Below are 23,084 nucleotides of genomic sequence, written 5' to 3' on the forward strand. Positions count from 1 at the left end.
CCAAGATCTCCACATGCACTGTTCGGTGCAGTCAGTCAGTGAAGTCACAGCCGAATGCACTCCTGAAAAAGCAAACATTGGGAAGAAGTACTGTGTCACAGTGGTGTTGTCTGGTCAGTATACTGTGTTCAAAGATTTGAAGGCAGTATGCCCTTGCAACATTGTGCCTCTTACATCATGACAACTAGACTACCAAAATGATGATGTCAGGCAATGTTGGTGAGATGCATTAGTGCTCTCACCAAGAGGTCACACATATTGCATACAGGAACATTATTGAACATGATCAATTTGGTGGTTGAGGTTTTAGGGCATCGACAGTGATAATGTTGCATGGGCATATTGCCTGCTAATCATTGAACACAGTTCACTTACAGGTCAACGTCTTTGTGGCACTACTCCTTCTATACCCCTGCCTTTCCAAGAGTGCATTTGGCCCTGACTTCATTTTTATGGAAGACACTGCAGGACTGCATCTAACAGCACAGGTGCAAGAGCTGTAGGTGTGAGAAGATATTTGACCAGTGGGATAGCTTGCCCATTCCCCTGCTTTAATTCCCATGTAGCATGGCTGGATGTGTTTGGGAGACATACTGCAGTGCATCCACATGCACAGTCAACTGTCCTGCAATTATCGACAATGCTGATGAATGGAAAGCTCTACCATAAGAACTACATACCAAATGTGGGGGCAGAATGCCACTACATTGCGGAGCACACATTGCCATCCATGGTGATCACAAGAGACGCGTGCAGCCTATTGTCATTTCTAAGAGTTCTGCTTGATTCTGAAAAAATCCTTTTCTTAAGATAACACATTTAATCTCCAACTAAAGTATATAACTTTACCTCATAACTGAACAGACACTTTACACCATAATGAGAACACAAGATTGATTCTTTAACTTAAGAACTTTCTCTTGCTCCTCCTTTTTTCTTGGGGGGGTGGGGCAGCGGGATGCACTGTCAATACCACACTGACTCCCAAGAGGAAGAAAAAAAAAATTACATCACCAAAGATTATAAGCTATGGAATAAGCTACATGCAAAGAAAAAACACTTAATTACTAGTATCTACAAAAACTGTTTTAGCCTTTCTCTTATCCTGCAAAATATGACTAGTGTGTGATAGTGCCCACCACCATCCCACAGAAATATGGGCTGATGTAGTAAATAATCTGTAGCATACCCTGTAATCTAAGATACGTTGGTATGTGGCAATCTGCTTGTGTGGCTGAAAAGAGACTACCCCATAAATCAGTCTTTTAATTAGATTGCATTCAAAGTTTCCTCCTGTGAATGTACAAACCATTATGAATACAACAAAATATGCTGTAAGTGTGTTCCTTTACCTGCCATAGGCCTAGACAAAGAAACAGGATATACGGTAAGCATTTTCATGCAGCAAAGCAACTTACACAATATTAACAAAGGAATGGCATCCATCATAAGCATGTTCTTAAATAAACTAACAGATAATTGTTAATGATACATGCACAACATTACAGTACATCATATTATATTGACTACTTTTCTTGCCTGTCCTTTGTACACTCATGTGTTTTCATGTGTGTTGAGAGTCATCACAATTCTGACACTTGCAGTCAGTGGTAAATGCATTTTCCATAAGTTATGACTTTGGGCAAAAAACTTTCCAAAACATTACACATTTGATATTTAATTATACCCTGTGAGCCAGGATAATCTATAAAATATGCCACTCATAACAGAATGGTTTCATTGGCTGATTGTAACTTCAGTTGTCATTGGATAACTGTGAAATTGAGCAAATATCTTTGGAGTGGAATGCATTTTAGTCCGATGAAATAGGTACCCATTCCACCTGCAATCCTTTCACAACTGTACTTCTGGCTGACTCTAGCATTCACTGCTGCAATCACTGAAAGTTTCTTGTTATTGCTGGTGTTTCTAACGAATTTACAAGAATTGTGTGTGCATATTACTATACATTAAACTACATGCAACAAAAGAAAATAAGAAAATTTGAGTGCAGAAAACTACACTGAAACTTCATAGTTACAAAACTTGGTTTGAGGACTGAAGCACTTAAAAATCTCTCCATTAGGGTGCATAAACAGTGGAAACAATCAACTCTGTCCATTCACTGGGGCCCCTGTAAGGATCACAGGTTAATGTTTTGAGTACTCTTTATTGGCTTCCCTTCCATGTGATGGTGGACAGTTTTCAAATTCAAGAGTGAGGAATGTCTATGGTGCACTGGTATATTTATGACTTGGAGCCATTTTTGTAATCATATGATGTAATTGTTCCTACAAAGCACTTCTCATAGCTGGATAATGCGATAAATATTAACAAGCTGACAGTAAATATTACTCCAACTTGTAAAATCTGGGAATCTAATAACTTTTCCCCTGCATTTTTTTCTGTTGGTCCTATCATAATCATTATCCTCCCCCTTCTCCTACCATTAAGAGTTTTGACTTTCCAAACTCTACCACAGGTTTCAATGTCAATTTTCAAAATTATTCACATGGAAACCAAATTGTGTTCTTTCTCATGTTTAACCTGTACAGTAACGCATAACAAAACTGTTTTGCACCCTAAATGCCTTTGGGTTCATTTAGAAAAAGATTTGCCATTTTTAGGTCTGCTTTCAAAATGGTTTCACAATGTTTCATCACCTGAGTGGTGGGGAGAGTGTTGTAGCTGGAGCAAATCTTTTCTGGCTGGGGCTTTGGTCAAGTGAAAGATTTTTAGAATCATACCAAGGAATGTAGATTAGAATCTGCCATAACCTGCTTTGGTCATTTTCGACTGTTTTTCTTGTTTTGAGTCATGGGTGCAGCTTTTGTAAATGTGAAGTAATCTACTTATTTAAGTGATGTAAAATACTTTACAGCTGTTTGGGATAACTTGTTCATTCTTCAGTTGCAGAGATATAAGGTGAGTAACATCAAAATTTTTTTAAAATGTATCACATAAATCATGGACTCATCTGTCCACGTGTCATCAGTCATGGAAGATGATGAACATTGAAACAGGAGGTGTTCTTGTACCTTGCTGATATTTGCCAACTAAGTTTCTTTAACATTTAAATAATTTTCCTTCTTGAAAATGGAGATTTGTGTTTGAAGCATAGCAGGTATTTCAACATATTTTTGACTTGTAACTGATTTTTATATATTAATTCATAAAATGATATTGCTTATTTATTATTGGAGTATTGTGGATTGATAATGTAACACAGACCACCAAGTACAATACTGATGTAATTTTCTCAAATATAAAACTTTTAAATTTTGATAGAATATTTGCCCTCAAAAGGCAAAGGTCCAGAACTCAATTCATCAAACAGTTTTAACCTGCTAGGATGTTTCATATCAGCACACACTTTGCTGTAGAGCTGAAAATATGTTCTATTGTAGTTTGATAAAGTTTCCGAATTTGTAAATTCTGAAAAAATTTTGTCAAAATATAATTTTCAAGTGTTCATCCAATGCAATAATCTCATTTAATTGGTTTGGCTTAAAACATTGACATTCACTTATGTGCTTTTGCAAACGAAATCGAATGTGGATGAATGTATCACAGAAAGTAAATCAGGATCTAGTTGTGAATAAAATGACAATGTTAGGCTTGATATAGATACTAAATTTGGTTTCCTGAAAGAAAAAAATTGTGAGTATGATTTGCAAGATTAATTCCTCAAACTTCTGCAGAAACAGCATAGATTGATTGAGAACTCCATCTGAGCTGCACGGCTGGAGGTACATCTACATACTCAACAAGCCACTGCACAGTGCTTCGTAGAGGGTACATTATACCACTACTAGTAGTTCCATTTTCTGTTCCAGTCTAAGATAGAGAGAGTGGAAAACAAATGATATATTTCTCCAAATCTGTCCTAAATACTCAAATATTGTGTCATAGTCCCTATATGAAATGTTTTTTGGCAGCAGTAGGATAGTTCTGCACTCAGCTTCAAATGCCAATTCTCTTAACTGTCATGTTCTTAGAAATGCATGTCTTCTTTCCTCCAGGGATTTCCATTTGAGTTCCCATAGCATGCCTGTAACACTTGCATGCTGATGAAATCTGCCAGTAACAAATCTAGCACCCTGCCTCTGAATTTCTTTGATGTCTTACTTCAGTCTGGCCTGGTGCAAATCCCATTCCCTCGAACAGTACTAAAGTGCAGGTAACACTAGAGTGCTATATGCAGTCTTCTTTACAGATGAACCACACTTCCTTAATTGCTCCCAATAATCCATGGCTGGCCATTTGCCTTCCCTATCGCTATCTTCATAGGTACTGTGGGATGCTTGGACTTGCAAAGTCTGGTACCATTTGATGAGGACAGGAAGTAACCTTTTCATAGTAACAGCATTCTCGTTTCTCATGCTTTTTAGATAAATATCTGATGTTACAAACCTCTGGAACATGAAGTAATGAAAAATACTATGTCAAAAATTGTTACTATTAAGGTGCATTTATAAACATACAACATTAAAAATAGCACAAATACATGCAATGTATTCTACAGGGCATTTATTACGGGTTGTCTCTATGTTGGGGTGCAACTTACAACAGCTATGGTGACAGAGACCATACTAGATTTCAGTTACTTGTTTCAGATGGTGAGAGGATTATGTGTGCCATCATTCTGAACTGTCTCTTTCTCAGAAATAAACATGTGAAATCTGTTTTGAGAAACCTTTATTAGTGTGGGAGTTACGACCTGTTAAAATTTGGGACAGTTGGCAAAGCCGGTATTGCAGTATGTGCTCAATAAGACCACCATTATGCTAAACCTTCATTGCCAGTCATGCTGCACACATCACCAGATCTGTGGGTCCAGCTGTGAGACCAGGGCACCATGGTGGCCTTCTGATAAAATGCCTCCTATGTATCCTGTGACCTACAAACTGTTTTAGCCAAAAACAGTCTGACTTCAGTGGCATATTGGGGAGGTACACAGTCTCATTGGAAGGTGGTTGGGGAATCACCCTCTGATTTATCAGTGTTGGAAGCACATACCCATGGAACATATTAAGATACCTCACCCCATTCAAGGTTCCACCAATAAACACTGGAACCATGATTTTTGTCCCAAATCCCACATAAAATCATCAATTTTTCACCACCAGCACTTTTCAAGAGGTCCATGCAAAAGGGAGTTTGCATCTGACAAGTAAAAAACATTTTCTTCTCCTTGTAACTAAAAAGTAACTTTGTCACTGAAAAACACCTGTCAAGTGAAGTTAGGATTCCTATTACACTGATCAAAAGCCTCTTCTACGAATTGCACCCGCCAATCAGGGTCACCCTCAGATCTGGTACTGAGACTGTAGCTTATCTGGTGTCAAAGTTTTAAGCTGCATGTGTTGTAAACACACCAATGGCACCTGTATGTTTCTGAGAGCCAGGTCATGCTGTGACTTGGACTATCCACAAATGGTGTCAAAATTTCTGTTGCCGACTCTTCATCAGTGGCTGTTCTTGGATGTTCAATACATTGCTTGTCAAGTAACTTGGACACTGTCCTGTGTGAAATACCATTTCTCTTAGGATGCTGGGCATTGAAGAAGTCCGCATCAATCATTATGATACTTCATCCACCTCTCATTAACAAAATTTCACCATGACACACAGTAGGGACACAATGAATCACCTGCAACAAAAAGCAGAATTGACCACCTCCTAGCAGTTTCAAACTTGAACAGGCCATAACTCCTAGACACAGAGACATCTGAAGAGAGACTTCACATGTGTGTTCTTGATAAAGGGGCATTTCAAAATGATGTGCTACATGAATGAAACCCTCAATACTAGGTACCCACACACAACTCTGAAACCTGATACTGCATATTTCACTTGGACTCTATGGCAGAAAAAAAAGGAACTCACAGTGGCTGAAACCAACATACTGAACCATCAAATCCATGTTAGATAGGGTAAGCGAATGTTTGCATAACGAAGTCCACAGTAAAACAATGAAAACTCCGGCTCTTACAAGGGGAGGCCACCAATTGTGAAATTCAGATTTGATTCATACTGCGCATAATAAAAGCTCATGGCCAGAGGTGTAATGTGGCAAAGCACCAAGATGCACTTCTAAGCTGTTCTCGAGAAAATTGACAGTTAAAAGAAACCGTTGCGGTGAAATACTCCCTACGATTAATAATTTTCTACAGCGTCGTGGCGCAGCGGTAAGCGCTCGGATTCATAATTGTCTTCATAGTGTTTACCACGTATACACTCCTGGAAATGGAAAAAAGAACACATTGACACCGGTGTGTCAGACCCACCATACTTGCTCCGGACACTGCGAGAGGGCTGTACAAGCAATGATCACACGCACGGCACAGCGGACACATCAGGAACCCAGGAACCGCGGTGTTGGCCGTCGAATGGCGCTAGCTGCGCAGCATTTGTGCACCGCCACCGTCAGTGTCAGCCAGTTTGCCGTGGCATATGGAGCTCCATCGCAGTCTTTAACACTGGTAGCATGCCGCGATAGCGTGGACGTGAACCGTATGTGCAGTTGACGGACTTTGAGCGAGGGCGTATAGTGGGCATGCGGGAGGCCGGGTGGACGTACCGCCGAATTGCTCAACACGTGGGGCGTGAGGTCTCCACAGTACATCGATGTTGTCGCCAGTGGTCGGCGGAAGGTGCACGTGCCTGTCGACCTGGGACCGGACCGCAGCGACGCACGGATGCACGCCAAGACCGTAGGATCCTACGCAGTGCCGTAGGGGACCGCACTGCCACTTCCCAGCAAATTAGGGACACTGTTGCTCCTGGGGTATCGGCGAGGACCATTCGCAACCGTCTCCATGAAGCAGGGCTACGGTCCCGCACACCATTAGGCCGTCTTCCGCTCACGCCCCAACATCGTGCAGCCCGCCTCCAGTGGTGTCGCGACAGGCGTGAATGGAGGGACGAATGGAGACGTGTCGTCTTCAGCGATGAGAGTCGCTTCTGCCTTGGTGCCAATGATGGTCGTATGCATGTTTGGCGCCGTGCAGGTGAGAGCCACAATCAGGACTGCATACGACCGAGGCATCATGGTGTGGGGAGCGATCTCCTACACTGGCCGTACACCACTGGTGATCGTCAAGGGGACACTGAATAGTGCACGGTACATCCAAACCGTCATCAAACTCATCGTTCTACCATTCCTAGACCAGCAAGGGAACATGCTGTTCCAACAGAACAATGCATGTCCGCATGTATCCCGTGCCACCCAACGTTCTCTAGAAGGTGTAAGTCAACTACCCTGGCCAGCAAGATCTCCGGATCTGTCCCCCATTGAGCATGTTTGGGACTGGATGAAGTGTCGTCTCACGCGGTCTGCACGTCCAGCACGAACGCTGGTCCAACTGAGGCGCCAGGTGGAAATGGCATGGCAAGCCGTTCCACAGGACTACATCCAGCATCTCTACGATCATCTCCATGGGAGAATAGCAGCCTGCATTGCTGCGAAAGGTGGATATACACTGTACTAGTGCCGACATTGTGCATGCTCTGTTGCCTCCGTCTATGTGCCTGTGGTTCTGTCAGTGTGATCATGTGATGTATCTGACCCCAGGAATGTGTCAATAAAGTTTCCCCTTCCTGGGACAATGAATTCACGGTGTTCTTATTTCAATTTCCAGGAGTGTAGTTAACGGATATTCCAAAATGAATATTTATAGTGAAAGTTAAACGTTCAAATTAGAATAGAGACCCCATGAACACACATTTGCTGTGGCAGGTATGAAATGTAAACTCCATTGTTACACTTGAAGGACAGATGTTGAATGGGCCAAAATGAGCCGCCGCATAACAGCGTAGTTGCCAGCTAACTTCAAAAGGTACATGCAGTCCCTAGCGCAACTTATAACTTTGTTGAAAATCAGTGTGTATGTGAGTGCTTTGGTACACCCTGTTAAACAAGTGGAAAAATGGAAGCGGTACAATTGAAGAGCGATGCGGGCCCTTCGCATGATAGTGATGTGATCAAAAAAGATTCTATAAACAGCGAAGTGGCGAAACAACAATTGAAAGATGTGTTGGTGTATTTTGAAAGCCTCCTTCATAACAGGAATCGCATCTCAGCAGAATCGTCATCATCAGTCAACGAAGAAGCCATGGCAATTGGGGAAGAAATGTTCCAGAATACGCTGCAAATGCTCGCCAAAAAAACCCTCGTTCATGATGAGGAACTTATAGACATTAATGAAATCAACGATAATAATGCCTATGAAGACGTTAAAACGAGTCCCATTGCCAACGAATCATCAGACGAATACAAGCCAGATGAGAAGAAAAAAAAAGGGTACGACTATATTTCTCTGGATTACAAAATTAGAGCTGTCAATCTGGCCAAAGAACATCTAGGCTAGAGTCTCGAAACTCTACAAAAAGGGGTGCTCTTGTTTGACAAATATGTGCTATTTATCCAGGTGGGAAGAGCAAATCAAACATGGCAGTAGCAAATTTGATAAATATTGTACCATCGATTCATGGGTGCATGATTGCTTCTTAGAAGCTCGACAAAACTTCCAGCAAGTTACTACCAGAAACCTGCAGCAGTGGGCCTTGGGCGCTGCAAGTCAGTTCCCAGATTTCAACTTCAAAGCTTCAAAAACATGGGTCACCAAATTTGAAAAGAAGCATGGGATTCGGCAACGGAAAATCACAAAATTTGTTTCCCGGAAAGAGATGGCTACCCAAGACGAAATTTTGGCCGCAGCGGACACATTTTGGATCCAGCTGCGAACGTTGATAACTAACTTTGACAAAGATTTCATTATTAATACTGATCAAACAGTTATGTAAAGAGCTGTTCACAAATGTCATATGACATGATGATAGAATATGATAATCTGATATTTCTTATATAAACGATATTTTTTTATTTTGTTTGTCAGTGTGCCAGTACCAGTCCACGTTCAACAGAACTCTTGCCGAAAAAGTTTAAAGGCTGTTCTGGTAGCCTGAGACGACATGAACAAGGTGACGCATTCGTATACGGCACAATATTCAATCACAATGTCTGGGCGAGTCTTGCCTCTTGTTTTCATGTGCCTCCAAGAGTCCACAGGTACATTTGGACCCAGAGTACAGAACACAGTTGATGAGTACGCCAAGAAGTATACCAAGGTAGTTATTACATCCTCCAAATCCAGTAAACTAACAAAGGGTTTGTTCGTGGACTTCTTGCATAATGCTTTGCAACCATACGTACAAAAGAAAGAATTTCTCCTTCTGATCAACTATTGGGGTGGGCAAACGAACCCAGCACTATACAATGAGATGTTCCAGGATGATAAGAAGCACTATAAAAGTCATTCCTCCAAAGTGCACTCCTCTCGTCCAACCGTGTGATGTGTATTTTTACCGACAGATAAAAAATTTTATCAAGTGCCTTCAAAATTGTGCTTTTTTAATCGAGCAAAACCGTGACATCAACTCCAGAGAGGATTGTACAAAAATCCAATCCATCGTCCACCACCAATTGTCTTCTCCGAGTTTTTCCAATATGATACGATACACATGGTATGCATCAAACCTGACGAATGATAGAACAGTTTTTCATAATGTCAATCAGGTGTGTACCCCAACAGATAATTAAAAAAAAAATTGTTCTTGTAAAAACACATCGTTTATCAGATGTGCTCGATGTCGTGCTGTTTTCTGCTTTCCATGTTTCTATGATAACTATCACTCAGGTTCATGCGATACTCCAGCTACTTCTGGTCACTAATTGTTAATTATGTGCGAGTGTATACCGAACTTTTCAATAGATTGTATCCACTTTAATATTATTTGTGATATTGTATTTTATTTCGAGTATTATTTTTCCACAACAAACGACTTTCAACAACTTATTATATGCATAATTGTTGCAACTGATTGCCATTACACCAACAACATGAAAACAGCTTTCACATCCCACAACTACCCTCCCGACCTGGTTCAGAAGCAAATTACCAGAGCCACTTCCTCATCCCCTCAAACCCAGAACCTCCCACAGAAGAACCCCAAAAGTGCTCCACTTGTGACAGGATACTTTCCGCGACTCGATCAGACTCTGAATGTGGCTCTCCAGCAGGGATATGACTTCCTCAAATCCTGCCCTAAAATGGGATCCATCCTTCATGAAATCCTCCCCACTCCACCAAGAATGTCTTTCCGCCGTCCACCTAACCTTCGTAACCTCTTGGTTCATCCCTATGAAATCCCCAAACCACCTTCCCTACCCTCTGGCTCCTACGCTTGTAAGTACCCCCAGTGAAAAACCTGTCCCATGCACCCTCCCACCACCACCTACTCCGGTCCTGTAACCCGGAAGGTGTACACAATCAAAGGCAGAGCCACATGTGAAAGCACCCACGTGATTTACCAACTGACCTGCCTACACTGTGAAGCTTTCTATGTGGAAATGACCAGCAACAAACTGTCCATTTGCATGAATGGTCACAGGCAGACAGTGTTTGTTGGTAATGGGGATAGCCCTGCGGCTGAACATGCCTTGGTGCACGGCCAGCACATCTTGGCACAGTGTTACACCGTCCGGGTTATCTGGATACTTCCCACTAACACCAACCTGTCAGAACTCCGGAAATGGGAACTTGCCCTTCAGTGTATCCTCTCTTCCCGTTACCCACCAGGCCTCCACCTCTGCAAATTTCAAGTTGCCACTGCTCATACCTCACCCTGTGTGTGTGTGTGGGGGGGGGCACATTTGAATTACAAAAAACAAATAATAGTTGCGTGGCGCGAGATTCGATCCGGCGACCTTTGGATTACGAACCCGAGCACTTACCACTGCGCCACGACGCTGTAGAAAATTATTAATCATAGAGAGTATTTCATCACAACGGTTTCTTTTAACTGTCGTTTTCTCAACAATGGCTGAGAAGTGCATCTTGGTGCTTTGCCACATTACACCTCTGGCCATGAGCTTTTATTATGCGCAGTATGAATCGAATCTGTATTTCACAATTGGTGGCCTCCCCTTGTTAGTACAAAAACCATGACAAACCAATAATGGTAAACCAATTTATATGACACCTACAACCACTGTCTAACAGTTGCCAAATACTAACAAGAAACTGATAGTGGATGATTTTTTCCATTAATTACAAAGAGTCGAAATAACTGTTGGTAGCTTATCATACATGATTTCTTCGTTCATTGCAACAAGCAATAACTTGCTCATAAATTCCTTTATCACTCACAATGAAATTGATATCCATCCCTTGTCCTAAAAATGTATTGTGCCACTTTTGGTCAGTTTTCATCTTTTCTTCTCATAGCCTTCAAAACAAAGCTCATTACCTTATCAAGCAGAGTAAAAAGGAATACTGGGAGCACTTTGTTTCTTCCCTGGGGACATACCTCTCTCCGTTGCAGGTTTTGTCTGTGCTCCGTAGCCTCCTGAGCCACCAGTGTCAGTCAACTCTGCAGGGTCTTATCCTCCAAGATGCCCTGTGGAATGATCAATCGGTCCTCACAGAACACCTCGCGATGCACTTCACAGTGGCATCGGCGTCCTCTTCCTATCCTGTTACATTTCTCCAGCAGAAATGCCATGTTTAACAGACCCCCATCTGTTTCAACCCGCACCATGTTGAGCCTTATAATGAACCCTATAGTGAATGAGAATTATTTCAGGCTCTTACCTCTTAAAGAGACATGGCCCCAAGACTTGGATTCCGTCCACAGTTAGATAATCCGAGACGTGGTTGTTCCCCAGAGGCAACATCTTCTCAGGGTTTTCAATGACATTTGGCTCACGGGTGCTTTCCCATCACAATGGCCAGACGGTATAGTTATTCTTGTCCTTAATCTTGGGAAGAACTCAACTTCCCTCGACAGCTACCATCTGATTATCCTCACCCCTTCTCTTCCCGTTTCTCCGCTTTGGCGTTTGAGGTCACACTTTTTCATCTTCCTCCTCCCTGTGTGCTCCTGAAGCCTTAGCAGCTACCTTCCAAATTGCCAATTTATCCATCTGTCAGGTGTTTGGGAGGTGTGACATGAGGAGTCAGTCAACTTCGGGGGTGCACCCCCTCCTGAAGCGGTCCCACAGTCGGGACGAGTGCACAAACGGAGATGCTGGCAATCGTGGCGATTCTCTGGCAGTGAGCCAATGGTTTTCAAAATCGACGTCTACAGAACATAAATGGAATGAGACTAAAGATTCAAAGACCCTTCCAGCTGCAACATGGTTCCTCATGGTCTCACATACTGAAGTGTTGGGCATCTGCAATGACAAATCCATGTATTATTCAGAAAGGTCTCAATGCCATTAACTGAACCTGTAAAATCCTGCTTTCATTTGTGGAATGGTGCTTGGCTCTTGTAGACTACTTCTGATTCTCGAGCATGACAATTGCTAACTGCCTCACTTTTCTGCGGCTATCCAGTTCACGCCGAGGCCCACGGAACTCTGAATTCTTCCAGCGGTGTTATTTATACTAGGCCACTCGACAGTCCGATCGACGTCAAAATCCGGTCTTACCTCTCTGATCAGGGTGTCATTCCCGTCCGTCAGATGAGGTTAAAGGTAGATTCCTCCTTAGTGCCCTCAAGCGCTATTATTCTCACCTTTGATAGAGTGGTGCTTCAGTCTGAGATCAGGGCAGGCTATGAATTTATTACAGTCTGACTGTACATTCCAAACCTGATGCACTGCTATCAGTGTCATCATTTCAACGACACCGGAACATCTTTCTGACACCCAGCCAAATGTTAGGGATGAACACGGGGCTGCCTGATACAGAGCGGAAAAGGAGGTGGACAAATGCAATGGCTCAAGTTATTGGTTAGTCACAAACCCTACGTTCTCCCATCTGGCACTTTTAGTTCTGTTCTTATTATCCCTTGTTCACGAAGGACATGGCCATGCAGAAGTGCGACCTCAAATACAATCTGAGTTTGTGAAATTGCCCAGTGTCGAGGTAACATTACCGTCACCCTGTCCGGCTGTGCGACGCACCATCAGATTCTCGCCTCGAGAGGCAAAGCCGCTTGCTACACAACTGGCAGACCGGAAAGGTCGGGAGGAGAACTCTCGTCAAAACTTCCTTTTCCCTCCAGCCAAACACCACTCTTGTCTTCCTCTGCTAACTGGTGAGGGTCGAAGTAGTCCAACAGAGGTGTGCGGTCTTCTCCTTTGCTGACTCGAAGATCCTCTTAGACTGTGTCGCCACGTGATGCCTTGGCCCGGCCGGCCCCCGTGTCGGTAGTACGCACTGCCAACTGTTTCTCTGCATTGGACTTCACAGACCGATAGCACGAGAGAGCCGACATTTTTGTGGACATCGTGGCCACAGTTGACAGGGTCTGTAGTGCCACCTCGTGCTGTGGGTGGGGATGGGGTGCCCTGGGCAACCTCTGCTGTACTAGATGTGCAGGGGGGGATGTCATTGAGCCGACCTCAGGTGCGACTGAGCCAGCTGGCCAGCTCTCACTTCACTCACTTCAGTGTGGATGGCGAACTGTGTCTACCTATCTTGCCTCAAGGTGAAGGCTGCACAGGGGATGCAGGGTCCTGCCAAATTCCGTGCACTTTGCTAATAGATTCCGTGTGCCATCTGATGCTTGTTGGGTAGAGGTGGGGGGGGGGGGGGGGGTGTTCGCTGAGCTGGATCAGAATGCATCTTTTGCCAGGATAGTGGCCACTCCTTCGGCAAGATCAAGACGGTCACGTGGGGATAGGGGTTTGTTAGTTATTGGGAGCTCCAAAATTATGCTGGTCGTGTTGCTCCTCAGGAACATAGCAGCTAGGGTGGGGAAGAAGTCCAACATTTACTCTATGTGCTTGCAGGGGGGGCCTTGTCCAGAATGTGGAAGAGGCTCTTCCAGTGGCTATCGAGTGTGTGAGGTGCAGACACCTACAGATTGTTGCACGTGTTGGCACCAACGGTGCCAGTCATCAGGGTTCCGAGGAAATCCTTGGGTCCTTTCGACAGCTAGCTAAATTGGTGTAGGAGCTCTCCATCTTTCGAAGAGTGGAAGCCGAGCTGATGATTTGCACCATTGTACCCAGGGTGGACTGAAGTCCTCCGGTTTGGAGTGGAGTGGAGAATCAAACCGGAGGCTATGTCGCCTCTGTGATGAAAATTGTTGTAGATTCCTTGACCTACGCTATGGGGTGGACGATTGTAGGACTCCCCTTGATAGATCAGGGGTGCACTACACACAGGAATCAGCTACACGGGTAGCACAATACTTGTGGCTTGCACATGGAGGTTTTTGGAATTGGTTCCTTCCCATGGGAAACAAATCATTGGCCTGAAAAATTACCAGTTCGTAACACTGATGCAGGAGTGCCAACTGTAAAAATTGTTAGTTGGCGCAAACAGGTCATTCCAAAAGATTTAAATACGCTAAATCTAATGTTGGTAAATTGCTTAAGTGTCTGTAGCAAGATCCCCGTAATACTCTCTGAAATAATCAGTAGAAATGCCAATATTGTATTAGGTACCGAAAGCTAGGTGAATCCAGACATAAATAGCAGTGAAATTTTGAACTCAGATTGGACAATGCTTAGGATGGATAGGACTGATGCTATGGAGGTGGTGTGTTCATTGTAGTTAAAAGTTGTTTAAATGCAGTTGAGATCAATACTGAGTCAGACTGAAATAGCCTGGATAAAGCTGTCAATCAGACAAGGAGTGACTATTGTATTAGGGTGTTTTTATAGACCATCAGCATCCACAACAAACGTTGCAGAAAATTTCAGGGAAAATCTTGAGCATATAGGAAATAAATATCCAAATTATCCATTAGTTTTAGGTGGACACTTTAATCTGGTGTCTATTGAAAGAAAATTACATGTTTATCACAGGGGCAGAAGCAAAGACTCGTGTGAAATTATTCTAAGTGCCCTCTCAACATAAAACCTTGAGCAGTTGATTAGAAAACCAACTTGAGACGGGAACATATTAGATACCTTGGCAACAAACAGAACTGATCTTTTTGAGGAAGTTAATCTAGAAGAAGGTATTAATGACCATAAATTCGTTGTGGCTTTTATGTCAGTGTGAAGTAGCAAAAAAAAAAAAAAAAAAAAAAAAAACAGAGAAACATCATAGAGACTTTTTTTTTGGGAAAGCAAATAAAAGTGTCATTAATGAATATCTTCATAATCAGCTCCAAGCGTTCACCACAGGACACAAAGATATTGAGCATCTTTGGTCAGAATTTAAATGTATTGTCCACCATGTGCTAGAGAAATATGTGCCTAGAAAAAATATAGGAGTGCGAAAGGATCCACCTTGGTTCAATAAACATGTTAGGAAGTCGCTGAGAAAGCAGAGAATTTTGCACAGTCATTTTAAACGTAGTCTCTGTCCTGCTGTCAAACAGAAATTATGTGAAATGAAAGCAGCTGTCAAAAGTCAATGAGAGATTCTGACGGCTATCTGGAACATCCAGTTAGTTCCGGATCTCTCAACTAACTGTCGCGCAAGATACCTTAGTAGACACAGTCGTAATCTCTAACTCATTGTGTCAATACTTTGCTCATATTTCAAACTTTTCTAATTACTCACCAGCCTTTCTCTCAAAGAATTTGGTAGCAGAATAGTGACCTCTTACTTTTTTATATGAAAATCATGAAAGCTACAAAGCCTTTTATTCTACGCCGGAACTCATACATGCATTCTCCTCCTCCCCGCTACTCTGGAACTGGATGCTATCCATGTCCTAATGTTGCTGCACCTATCATACCCTAGTTTGTGCTACCTCCTTCACCTTTATAACCGACTTCAGGTTGACAGTACCTTTCCCAGAAGTTGGCTGGAAGCTATCATTATTCCTGTTCCAAAACCTTGAAAGTAAAAGCATTTCCCCTCTATCTATTGCCCAATCTCTCTCACGAGTAGTGTATGTAAGATTTTGGAGCATATGGTAGATTGCCATTTAGGCTGGTGGCTGGGGTCCCAAAACCTTTTAACACCTGCCCAATGCTGTTCCTGAAAGCATTGTTCTGCAATTGACCACATTTTTGCTCTTATCACTTACATCATGAACGAATTTCTCAGGAAACGCCAAACAGTAACAATATTTATTGATCTGCAGAGGGTTTATGATACCTGTTGAAAAACAGGCATCCTCTGCATACTGTGCTCTTCTGGCTTTCGAGGCTGGCCATCCCTTTTCATCCATGAATTTATGTCAGAGTGCACATTTAAGGTGCAGGTGAACATTTCTCTATACTGCACTTTCTTCCAAGAAAACGGGGTGCCCCATGGCTCTATGCTAAGTGTTGTACTGTTTGCCAAAGCCATAAATCCAATTATGGATTATCTTCTTCCTGATGTCTTGGGCTCCCTCTTTGTGGATGCTTTTGCAATTTACTACAGCTCTCAATGGATCAGCCTTCTTGAACATCATCTTCAAGGATGTCTCGATCGCCTCTACTCATGAAGCATTGAAACCGACTTCCAATTTTCTCGCAGTAAGACATTCTGTGTAAATTATTGGCATCGTACGGAGTATTATATGCCTTCCCTACACCTACGCCCTGTTGACCTTCCATTTGGGGACATCGCCAAATTCTTGGGACTTAAGTTTGACAGAAAACTGCTGTGTCATATCATTTGGATTGCTGTCTGCAATCCCTCACATCCTCCGTGTTCTGAGTGGTATCTCCTGGGAGTTGACCGAGTGGTCCTCCTTCGTCTCTATCATGCCTAAATGCATTCGAAATTGGACTATGGAAGCATAGTTTATGGCTGTGCACAGCCATCTATTCTTTGGCATCTAGACTCTGTCCACCACCATGGATTGCATTTAGTGTCTGGAGCTTTTTACACTAGCCCTGTGGAGAGCCTTTACTCTGAGACTACTGAACATCTGCTGTCAACTCGGTGAGCTGTCCTTCTGAGTCATTGCACTTGTCATTTGTCTTCCATACCTGCTCATCTGACCTATGCCATTTTTTAGATATCTCCTTGGATTTAGAGTATGCAGGCAGCCCTTCCTCTTTACTACCACCACCGGGAGTCCACTTCTGTCAACTGCTACATTCACTCTCCTTCCAATTTCCTAAAATTTTCTACAGAAATGGGGGTACGACACAACCTTGGCTTCACCCCCAGACCTGCCTCCTCCATGACCTTTTTCAGCTTCCCAATGATAGTACCCCCCCTATAGTTTATCATCGGGCATTTGCTGCTCTAGGCACACAAATAGAGGATGCCACATTTATTTACAATGACGGCTCCAAGACCACATTTGGTGTCAGGAGTGCCTATATTCTTGGTGACACCCTGATTAGATTTCTGCTTCCCGACAAGTGTTCAGTTTTTACTGCGGAGCTTTATGCTGTTCACCATGCTGTCCAATAAATTCGTCACCATCTAGGAATACAGAATATTATATACTTGGATTTTCTCAGCTCTCTTCTCAACTTCCAAGCCCTTTATCCCATTCACCCTCCGGTCCACCAGACTCAGGACTGCCTCCACTTGCACTACTTGGAGGGCACCTATGTGGCATTCCTCTGGATCCCAGAGTATGTTGGTATACGTGGAAGTGAGGCAGCCGATATAGCGGCAAAGGCTGCAGTCTCTCTCCCTTGGCCCACTGTTCGCATGGTTCCCTTTGCCAATCTACAGAGCATTTTATGTCATCGTGTTGCTCTTTTATGGTGCACACACTGGTCCGCACTCCAGGATAATAAATTATGGGACATTAAACCTCTTCTCTGTTCTTGTACCTCTTCCTTGCAGCCTCGTCATTGGGAGGAGGTAATTTTAACTAGACTCCAGATTGGGCACTGTCTTTTTAGCTACTGACATCTTTTGAGTGGTGCTCCTCTCCCGCTTTGTCCCTACTCAATCATGGATGGTGAGATACCTTTTACTTCAGTAGTGCTACTTTAATCTGCTATGCACCTGTTTACAGCTGTCGCCTGATATATATTCTGTTTTAGCAGATGATGTGCACTCCACCGATCCTGTCCTTGAGTCTATAAATGTTAGTGAGATGACGTCAGTCATTTGAAGCTCTCTTCAGGAAAAACAACCCCCCTTCAATAGCACTTTTCTCAGGTCTCCTTCCGTTTTTAGTTTCCCCTTCTGCTTCAGTTTCACTCCAATTCCTCTTGATTTACATTCTTGTTTTTATCCTCCAATAAGCCACAGAATGGGTACTTTTTTACAATGGTTGTTTTTCACCCTAAAACCATAATCAAAAATAAATAAATAAATAAATAAATAAAACAAAATAAAGACTGGAGCACCCACATTCCTTTCTGATTCCTCACACACCTATTCCCATTTGAATGTATCCTTGTGCACTGCCCAGCTTGCCCATCATCTTGAATGGTCTGTACTTTCTGAAACCTACTCAGGCAACCATTTCCCATGTGCCATCCATTACTGAATCCTATCGTACCTACGTGCACACCCAAGTGGGAGCTTACTAAGGCTGCTGTAAGAATGTTCCATTCCTCTCACCTCCTCTTTACCACACCTTGTCCCAGTCCATTGGTGGTCTGAGGTATGTGTCAATGCAATTCATGTGCTGACACGTGCTCTCCGAATTATTAATTGTCATCCTATGAGTACAGTGGCATTCATTATAATCAGATGTATGCGCAGTGTTGTTGTGTTCTTTGGGATATTAAAAAAGCTAGCTGGATTTCATGTACTAGTTCTTTTAACAGTTCTACCCCTGCATCTGTTGTGTGGACCAACCTCTGACAGCTCTCTGGGACCAAGATCCATTTGCCAATTTCCAGACTAACAGCAATAGGGTCTACAATGAGAATGCCTGCTACTATCTCCAATACCTTGGGTCCCCATTTTGCTGAAATTTCGAGATCTTCCCACTATCACCCTGCCTTCCTCCATCGGAATGGGTGGAGGTGGCCTGGCAATACCTTTCTCTTCTCAGAATCGTGAGTGCCACAATGTCGGCTTTACTATGGGGGATCATGCTCTCAGTTCATCCCAATCCTTCTCCGCAGGGCCAGACATTGCAGATGTTGCAGAACCTTTCTGTTGTGGGCAAGTACTTTTTCGTTCAAACGTACAACCACATCTGGCAGAGGGCGCATTTCCCAGATGTTGGTGTCAAGCCACTGTCATACTCATACCTAAGGCCAGTAAGGACAAAAACCATCCTTCCAACTACTGCCCCATGATAGTAATTTGCGAGATTCAAGCCAGCATACCAGCTGAGCATGAATCATACATTCTAATGACTGCACAGTGTGGACTTCGAGTATGCCGTTCTGCAGTTGACAATCTACTTACTTTGTCCACCCATGCCATGAATGGTTTTCTGTGGAAGTACCCGACTGTTGCCATATTTTTTGATTTGGAGAATGCCTACAACAACTACCGGAGAACTGGTATCCTCTGAACTCTTTACACATGGGGCTCCAGTGGCCCCCTGCCCCATCTCCTTCAGGAATTTTTAAAAGACAAAGTTTTCAAGGTGCGTGTGGGTTCTGCCTTGTCAGACACCTTTATCCAGGAAACTGGTGTGCCTCAGTGTTCTATCACGAGTGTCATCCTCTCTGCCATCACCATTAACCCTATAATGGCCTGTATCCTGTTGGGCACCTCCAGCTTCCTTTTTCTCGACAATTTTGCCATCTATTGCAGTTGTTGCACCCAAGTTTTAAGTGTCTGCCATTTCCTGATGGAATTCCCATTTATTTTAACTGTTTACATTTCCACTTGGGTTTGCCATCTGAGTTACTTGCCGAGTTGTCGACCTCATTTTAGTTTTTATGGTGAAGGCCATTTAATTTTTAGTTCTTGACCTCTGTTTCTCTTTGGTGTACTTTATAGACCTTTCTCCAAGTCCCTATTTTTAGCTGCCTTCTCTTACATTGATTGGGATTGATGTGTATTCATTTTTTGACTCCTCTCTGTCTTCAGGTTCTATGGTTTTGACTTGGGCGTGTATGACCCCAGTTGTTTTTTCCCCTTAAACAAAACAGCCCAATCCAATAACAAATTTACTGCTAACCAAAAATAGACTGGTCAGAATTGAAGCGTAATATCCAACAACCTTGTCAGTTTGAGAAACCTGCTGTTCTTGTTTCAGAAAAAAAAATCTCATAAATTTAAATGGTTAAAAAGTTATTAATGAAGATATGATTTCAAGCATCCCATTTTTATTCGATCACATTTTTAAAATCTGTGTTGATAAAGTTGCGGCCTGAAATTTTCTGAACAGGGTGATATTCTTACTTTCAAATATATTGCAATTGGAAGGATTTATCTAAAGTTCAAGCCTTTTTAGAATAAATTGTAAATGGTGACAATGGGAAACTGGAACAGTTCTGTCGAAAATAAGGTGATGATATCAAAAGAGTAATCATCAAGCTTTTGCAAAATGCAGATACAAATCAATGAAACATGAAATAATTAGTCCTAAAACCCAGTTTGATTCCCTTTATGATACTCTTGTTTTTTTTATTGATTAATTCATCATTTTCTTGTTATTGGCACACAAATCACAAATCACAAATCACAGAGTTACAGTTTGGCATCTCGTGGAAAGGCTACAAACAGTTGTGATCGACACCAGACAAGGAAGATGAGAAGTGTATTCAGGAGAGGACGAACAGTGACAGTTGCAGGGGTGAAATCCCATGTGTGAATTATGAAGTGTGTCCCATATGATAACTGCACAAGTCATCCACAACTGTTAATGGAAGACATTAGGGTGTGAGCAGTTAGGTACTGATCCATCGGCACTGTACTTGTATGTGACGGAGCAGAGCGTAAGTACAAATGCGTATACTATATATTCCAAGGTTGCAAATTATATCTGGCATTATTCATATTATATGTTGTGGGAATAGACTACCCATGAGTAGCAACTCTCTCTCTCTCTCTCTCTCTCTCTCTCTCTCTCTCTCTCTCTCTCTCTCTGTGTGTGTGTGTGTGTGTGTGTGTGTGTGTGTGTGTGTGTACTAAATCACTCATACACACACACACACACACACACACACACACACACACACACACACACACTCACTTATTCCATATCCTAATGTACCACTGGTGACATTATGATTTTCAGGGGAGATGGTAGGCATGACAAGGAATGGAAATTTTTCACACTCTGTCAGCACCATCCCACACCCTCACCAAGGTTCCTGGAGGCCATCGCATCTATTGTCTGTGGGATGCTCTCCTGGAGCCACTCCTAGATACCTGGGTATGCCATTGGTGATGTTACCATTCAGGTCTACACTGCTGTCACCATCTGTGGCTGCTGCTTCCAGCTGTGCCCGGATGTTGTGTAGGTCGTGCAAGGGCATGCCTGCTGCTGGGGGCATGCACCACATTGTTACATTCTCCTTCACAGACATTATTTTTAGCAATGAACTAAATGAGTTCTGAGAAGTTACTGCATATATAAATATGGTTGTTAGTAAGAACTGCAGAATAGAGGAGATGGATGAGAGACAATACGTGAATAAGGAGGTACTATGAAAGGATGGCAGTAGTGCTCGAAAATACACACACACACACACACACACACACACACACACACACACACACACACTCTCTCTCTCTCTCTCTCTCTCTCTCTCTCTCTCTCTCTCTCTCTCTCTCTCTCTCTCTCTCTCTCTCTCTGCATGATGAGTGAAATATTTTCTAATGTCCATAAATGATATCATATTCAGTTGCAAATCAGCCTTAATATAAATACTTTAGTTGAAACTTCATATCATATTAAAACTGTGGCAGGCTGAGACCTGAACTCAGAACCTTTGCCTTTTGCGGGCGAGTGCTCTACCAACTGAGCTACCCAGGCATGACACACGACCCACCTGAACAGCTTTAATTCTGCCAGTACTTTGCCTCCTACCTTCCAAACTTCACAGAAACTCTCCTGCAGACTTTGCAGAACTAGCACTGCTGGAAAAAAGGACACTGTGGAGACATGGCTTAGCCACAGCCTGGGGGATGTTTCCAGAATGAAATTTTCACTCTACAGCAGTGTGTGTGCTGATACAAAGCTTTCTGGCATATTAGGAAGTCAAAGGCCCCAAGTTCGAGTCTCAGTCTGGCACACAGGTCAAATCTGCCAGGAAGTTTCATATTAGCACACATTCCACTGTGGAGTGAAAATTTCATTCGGGAATACGTCAGTTATTGGTTGTAACAACGATGGCAACAATGCTGCTGCCAAATGAGGTAACAACAGGACAGTTAATTACAAATGACTTAATTGTAGTCATTTTTTCCACTCAGTGTAGGCAAAACTCAAAGATGTACACAGGTAGCACAAATGGAAAGTACCTTGAGAAATTTATTTAAGAAGCTACTTAATAGAGTTTTACTTTTTGTTTATGTTTGATTATTTTTGTCTATATTTCTTTCTTCCTATCTGCTCACATTTGTAGCTATTGTTAAGATTTATTGAATTAAATAGTATTTTGATAGTGAAGAATTAGAGAATTATTAGAGAAAACATAGACTATTATGTACAGAAATTCACACATCTTGATGTATCATACTACTAATGACTTTAGCCTTAAAGGAGAGCCTTTGTGATGGCAATATGTAAGTAATTAATAACTAAGTTGAATATTCTCCTCCAGATGCACATTGTAACGTATTTATGTGAAATGTTTCCCAGTGATAGGACACCGTGACAGCTGACCTGCACCTGCCATTATCATGGACCCTTCTTTATGCTGACGATGTGATACTGGCAGCAGAAAAGAAGCTTGATCTGCAGAGCCAGACTCAAAAATGGAGTGACCAGGTGGTGCAACACAGTTTGTGCCTTAATTTGAAGAAAACCAAGTACATTATATCAGACGGACATGAAATGGGAACGATCTTGATTAATGGTGAATATCTGACTCGTGTGAGTAAGTTTAAGTACCTTGGTTTCACGATCCCTGTTGATGACCACCTCACCGAAGAGGTCAACACCACAACTCTGGAAGCCTGGATGAAATGGCAAACAACAACCAGAGTCATTTTCAACCACAGGATGAAAGTGCAATAGATTTTTGATTTTAAATTATCTGTCATTTGACCAGTTGCCTTGTATGGTTGTGAGTGCTGGCCAACTACAGTTGAGACAGAACGCCACCTCAGTGTAATGGA

This window comes from Schistocerca americana, unplaced genomic scaffold (genome assembly GCF_021461395.2).
Source record: "Schistocerca americana isolate TAMUIC-IGC-003095 unplaced genomic scaffold, iqSchAmer2.1 HiC_scaffold_14, whole genome shotgun sequence".
Lineage (NCBI taxonomy): Eukaryota > Metazoa > Arthropoda > Insecta > Orthoptera > Acrididae > Schistocerca > Schistocerca americana.